General features: G+C 35.9%; 1 long non-coding RNA gene across 1 annotated transcript; it reads left to right on the top strand.

Moving 5' to 3' along the window:
• The first annotated feature begins 5,065 nt into the window (after positions 1 to 5,065).
• LOC128283703 (uncharacterized) lies at positions 5,066 to 6,184 on the top strand. Its single transcript, XR_008274112.1, has 2 exons — positions 5,066 to 5,224; positions 6,144 to 6,184. It is a non-coding gene; the product is annotated as an uncharacterized LOC128283703 (long non-coding RNA).
• Positions 6,185 to 6,688: the final 504 nt, after the last annotated feature.

Below are 6,688 nucleotides of genomic sequence, written 5' to 3'. Positions count from 1 at the left end.
TAATATATCCGGATAAAGAATGAAAAAAACTTGAAACTTAAGACAAGAGATTTTGAGCTTGAAAAACAGAATAGAAAATGAAAGTAAAGAAAGAGAGAGTATTTTGAATGATAATGCTATTGTTAACCATTGATGTTGGCATAATTCCAATACATATACCAAACACAAGTTGGTCAAAATGAATAAATTTCACCTAAACAATCACCTACTACCACCAAGAAACATTGAAACTTGTAAAACATTGCTTGTACACTTTGACAAGCTGATTTATCATTTCAATACTACCTAATTGTGTCATTCATTTAGTTTGAATCTGGCTAAGTTACAAACTATTAATTTAAATTAACAAAATGAAACTGAAATAGAACAGTAGCATCAACATCCTCAGTTGTATGTATTTTATCCGGCAATGTTGCAACATCTACTTCTTCATTCTTCATCTGCATAACTTATGTTGCATGATTTTCTCCTTAGTTGCATGAGCTGCATGGAGGCCAACTTCAACAGGTTGGCTTACAATCAACTCCATTCTTATATAATCCTTATCAATGGCTTCCTTGGTTCCTTCAGTAGCATGCTTTCCTTAGCTCTATTTGGAAGAAAATTTCAAATCAAATGGCTGAGGTTCATAAATTTCATATTTTTTTGCAATTTGTGGCATTTGTTGCATAATGATTAGAAATTTGAAGGAAAAGGTAAGATAACCTTCTATTTTTTTGTCTCAACATGCTTGTTGATCTCATTGAAAATCATTTGACCATGATAAAAATGTGTGAAGGTAACAATCTTGTGCAAAAATATTGTCATCTTCTCAGTCACTACATTCCTTTGGCTATTTGGAAGCCAATTTCTTGTGGCAACGACTTGAAGTATAGCATATCTGAGACTAAGCTCTGAGGCTTTAAAATCTTGAGCTTTAGGCTAGTTAAGATTTTCGCAACAAGTTGATCACAAAGAGAGGGACTTGATGAAGATAATATGTTATAGGAAGAGTTTCTTTGGTCAGTTGAGCTAAATAATCACGTAGTTTAAACTTTCTTATTTGAGACTTGTTAGCATATTGTTGAAATTGGCCTGCATGCAACACATAAAGTAACCAAGGAGCAAACAGTGCTACATAAGTTATGCAGATGTAGTTCATACAGTCCAAGTTATGTGGATGAAGTATGAAGATCAAGTTGCTGTAGTATTTCCGTATAAAGCACATGCAGCTATTGAAGTTGATTTTACTGTTTAATTTTGGTTTCATTTTTGTTACTTTAAGTAATATTTTGTAACTTAGTTTAATTAGAACTAAGTAGGTAATGTATTTAATGCATTCAGTGCTGATAAGATTGATAGTTTAGCTTACCTAATTGTGCAAGTTGTGATTTGGAAGTTGCAATATGCAAACGGTGCAAGTTACAATAAGGTCTAAAAATAGTAAATATGTTAAAGCTGACCAGCTTATGACTGGTATATGTATTGGTATTATGCCATCTTTTTGATCAATGAATTTCAATAGAAATCATTCAAGAAAAATACCCTCTCAATTTTTGCTTTCGTAGTTTAAGCCAAATTTTGTTCGTTTGCTTAAAAACTTCCAAACTTGAATTTTAAAGTTTTTGTCATTCTTCATCTGAATTTATTACGTTGTTACTCAAGTTTTATACTGAACTTCATAGAGCTTCATACTTTCTTCGAATAAATTGTTCCAAAACCCCAACAATTAGTATCAGAGCAAATTCTCAGTGGACCTGTCATATTTCAATCCTTAAAAACCATGTCTTCCTCAAGTTTTTCACCAGTTGCACCACCAGTCTTTAATGGAGAGGGCTACCACGTTTGGGTAATAAAAATGAGGGCCAACCTACAGGTATTTGATTTGTGGGAGGTTGTCAACTCTGATACTGAACCAGCACCTCTAAGAGCTAACCCAATAGTAGCTCAGATAAGGCAGCATCCTGATGAAAGAACTAAAAGGCACAAAGCCATGTCTTGCATCTAGAACAGTGTGTCTGACGTGATTTTCACAAGAATCATGGCTTGTGAGTCACCAAAGTAGGTCTGGGATAAGTTAAATGAGGAGTTCCAAGGGATTGAAAGAACAAGGCAGCAACAGCTACTGAATTTAAGAAGGGACTTTGAAAACTTAAAGATGAAGGAAGAATAAACAGTGAAGTAATACTCAGACAGAATCATAGTTGTAATAAATAACATAAGGCTACTTAGAGAACAATTTAGTGAAGCAAGAAGTATGGAGAAGGTGATCTCAACCTTACCTGAAAGGTATGAGGCAAAGATCTCATCTCTTGAAGACTCAAGAGACTTGACCAGCATCTCATTGACAGAGCTGATAAATGCTCTTTATGCTCAAGAGTATAGGAGAGCAAGTAGACTAGAGGAGCATCAAGAAGGTGCCTTCCAAGCCAAAACCAGACCAGCTTCAAACTCCTCTAAATACAAAAGGAAGAAAACCTGGTCAGACAAGCCAAAGACAGATGGTGCAAGAAAATATCCACCTTGCCCACACTGTAAAAGGCTAAGTCATTCGGGTAAAGTATGTTGGTTTAAGCCTGATGTGCAGTACAAAATCTACAAAAAGATGGGCCATGCAGAGAAAATTTGCAAAACCAAAGGAAAACAGAGACCAAATCAACCTCAACAGCCAAGAGCTGAAGCTCAAGTAGTAGAAGAAGGTGGTGACCAAGAAGAGCAAGTCTTTGCAGTTTCTTGCTTAGCTACCAAAAGAAAAGCCACAAAAGGATGGTTAATTGACAGTGGATGTATTAACCACATGACTCCAGATGCTGCTATCTTCAAGTCAATTGACAGAAGCTTCAAAACAAGGGTGAATGTTGGAAATGGACACTTCATCAAAGTAGAATACAAAGGAGATGTGTTGATTGGCACTCCTACAGGTACCAAACTTGTTTCAAATGTACTTTTGGTGCCTGAAATAGATAGAAACCTGCTCAGTATAGCTCAGTTGATTGACAGGGGCTACTCTGTGGTGTTCAAAGGCAAGAAGTGCCTAATCAATGATCCAAATGGATCCAAGCTCATGTTAGTGATCATGGCTGACAAAAACCTTGTAGTGGACTGGAACAAGGGCGCAGACAGTGCCTACATAGTTGCTTAGGATGAATCCAAGCTATGGCACAAAAGACTTGGCTATGTCAACTACAACTCAATCACTCAGCTAACCAAAGAAGATTTGGTTGAAAAATTCACTAACTCAGTTGAAAAGGAAGAAGTTTGTGAAGTATGTCAGCTAGGAAAACAAGCTAGACTACCATTTCCTACAAACAAAGCCTAGAGAGCTTCTAAAAGACTGCAACTTGTACACATTGATTTGTGTGTCCAATGAAGACTCAATCTCTGAATGGCAGTAGGTATTTCATCTTATTCATTGATGATTACTTGAGTTATTGCTGGATTTATTTTTTAAAACAGAAATCAGAAGTGGCTTCAGTATTTTTGAAGTTTAGAGCTACAGCAGAGACTGAAACAGGTTGCAAGTTGAAGATATTGAAGTTTGATAATGGGACTGAATATACTTCATCTGGGTTACATACGTTTTGTGATGAAGCAGGCATCAAACACCAGTTCACCAACACTTATACACCTTAACAAAATGGTGTAAGTGAAAGAAAGAACATAAGCTTGATGGATATGGCTAGATGCCTAATGTTTGAAAGAAATTTGCCTAAGACATTTTGGGCAGAAGTAGATAGCACTGCTATTTACCTTCAAAACAGGCTCCTAACCAAGGCTTTGGCTCAGAAAACTCCATTCGAGGCCTGGTTCGGGTTCAAACCATCACCAGCTCACCTAAGAGTCTTTGGCTGCATTTGTTATGCTCATGTTCCAGTAGCAAAAAGAGACAAGGTTGCTAAGAAAGCTCAACCTGGTATTCTAGTATTCTGCTAAGAAAGCCTTGTATGACTTGAAACAGGCTCCAAGAGCATGGTATAGCAGGATCGATGGCTATCTAGCTAGCCTTGGATTTGAAAGAAGCATCAGTGAACCTACTTTGTATGTGAAAAAGCAATGTAATGAAACTCAACTGATAGTGTCTCTATATGTTGATGATCTGTTAGTAACAGGAGGAGACCAAGCAATGCTGACAGACTTCAAGTGCAAAATGCAACAAATGTTTGAGATGTCTGATTTGGGACAAATGTTGTACTTCCTTGGCATGGAAGTATACCAAACTTAGTAAGAGATCTTTCTAAGTCAAAAGGCTTTTGCCTTAAAAATTCTAAACAAATTCTCCATGCTGAATTGCAAAGCAACAAGTACACCAGTTGCCATTAGAGAGAAACTATCGAGCCAAGGTGATTTTGAAAAGGTTAGTGAATCAACTTATAGAAGTCTAGTTGGGTGTTTACTCTATTTAACTGCCACTAGACCAGACATTATGTTTGCTATAAGTTTGCTTTCAAGATTCATCTATTGCTGCAATGAAAAGTACTTTCAAGCTGCCAAAAGAGTGCCCATGTACATCAAAGGTACATAGAGCTATAGAATGTTGTTTAGCAAAATTGAAAACTTGAAATTAATTGGCTATACTGATAGTGATTGGGCTGGATCGATAGATGATATGAAGCAAACTATTTGTAACGCCCCAATTTTCGGGAATCCTGTGAATGTTGGCATAGGTTTAATTATGTTAGCGGGCCTCTAAAAAGCCCAAGCTTAAGATAGAACCCGACAATTTTAGTTAATTTTTGTTCCATAAGAAAAAGGGGGTGAAATTATGAAATAGGACCTATGTGAAAATGTTTGAAAATACTATAGATTAAATTGAAGTGGCCAAATAAATAGGAGTGCAAAATAGGAGGATTTGCATGACAAACCTCCCATTTTACATGAAGTGGCTAGCCATCATGTTGTTGTAGACAATATGAGTACTTGATATCCATAATTTATGGTACAAATTGATACAAATTGATAATGGGTTAGGTAAATGTTCCATGATAATGGATTAGGTAAATATTCCATGATAATGGGTTAGGTAAATGTTTCATGATAATGGTTTAGGTAAATGTTTCATGATAAGAAATTCATATCTTTTGTATTAAAGAATTAAATGGATGAAATATGAAGTTTTATCAAAAGAAAAAGGGGTGAAAAGAACAAAGTTTTGTCCATCTTTGTTCATCATAGCTGAAAGTTAGAGAAGAGAAAGGAGAGGAGAAAGCTCTTGAGTATTCGGTCATTAGGAGGAGGAAAATTGAAGGTAAGTTCTTGGTACCTTGCTTTTATTTTGAGGTTCATGAGTTCTTATTGATTCTATCTTAACTCTTGAAGTATATTTTGATTTTTGGTTGTGTTGTGAGCATTTGGTCATGAATTAAAATGAAGGAAATGGTTGTTGTTTCATGTTCTTTTGATGAAAAATGGAAGATAAGTGAAGTTGAGCCAAACAAATGAGCATGCATGTGCCTTAGATGCTAAAGGGAAAAATCGGCTAACATGTTGTGCTTTGAAATGATGAAATGGAGATTATGCTTAAGTAAAAATCATAGATATGTGATGATTGATTGGTGATATACATGTTTAAATAACATGCATGCAAGATAGGTGTATGAAAGAGTGATTTGGTAATAAATCTGCTTGGGACAGCAGCAGTAACGTGACTTTGGAAAATCACCATAAATTGTGGGAGATGAATTAGAAGCTGAATAAATTATGTAATTAAAGCTTATTGAGTCTAGTTTCTAATGAAATAAACAAGAACATATTTTGAATTCTGTACAATGAGAAATTTGATTCGTAATGAAGAGTGGTCAGATTAGTCAAACAGTGAAACATGGGAAACTTTGAGAAAAATCTGGTATTGATTGGATAAACCAAAAATTCTGAAAATTTTATGGATAGAAGATATATGAGTCTATTTTCAGGGAAAATTAACGGAACTTGATTTGGAGTTTCGTAGCTCCAGTTATAAATGATTTAGTGACTGTTGCTCAGGAAGACAGCTTGCAGTAAAATTATGATTATGTGGTAAACATTGACAAAAATTTGTTAATGAGTTGCTTATTGTTTTCTTATAAGCTTACAATGATCTGTAGGTGTGGTTGGCCGAATATTGTAAGGGGTTAATATGTAGTTTGTATTTGAATAGTTAGATTAACGTGTTAGTAATCCAATTGTAGGCGGTTCGTGTGTGGATCTCGTCAGCATATCGTCGCAAACAAGTGTGTAACTAACACCCTCTTTCTTAGTCTAGATCGGCAAAAGTCGAAAAGCCGAAATGCCGAAAACCGGTATTTTGTAGATTTGCGAGTGTGCGAATGCTCGTGAGGTAAATCGATTAATGTTTTTGGTAAGCTGCAAAATTTGACTGCAAAGTGCATGATTTACGTGCCTCGATATTTTTGGGCTTAATGGGCCAAAATTGGAATGATGGGCCAACAGCCCAATTCGTAAGAACCCTCGATGACGTGATTCTCGTTAGTACGTGAAAAGTAGGAATATGCATGAAAAACCCTAAAAGCAGCTAAATTACTATAATACCCCTATGTATGGAAAATTATCGTTATACCCCTGTGCAAAATTACCAAATACCCCTAGGTTAAATTGACCTAAATGCATGTTTGATCGTTGTTATTTATCGCATGCCATGTTGTTATTATCGATGCATAGGATGGGATATTGACGGAGGAAGTCTGAAAGTGGCTTGTCCACGATCGGAGGCTTT

The sequence above is a fragment of the Gossypium arboreum genome, chromosome 11 (assembly GCF_025698485.1).
Source record: "Gossypium arboreum isolate Shixiya-1 chromosome 11, ASM2569848v2, whole genome shotgun sequence".
Taxonomy (NCBI): domain Eukaryota; kingdom Viridiplantae; phylum Streptophyta; class Magnoliopsida; order Malvales; family Malvaceae; genus Gossypium; species Gossypium arboreum.
The sequence above is the reverse complement of the archived record's forward strand: the minus strand, read 5'-3'. Positions and strand labels throughout refer to the sequence as shown.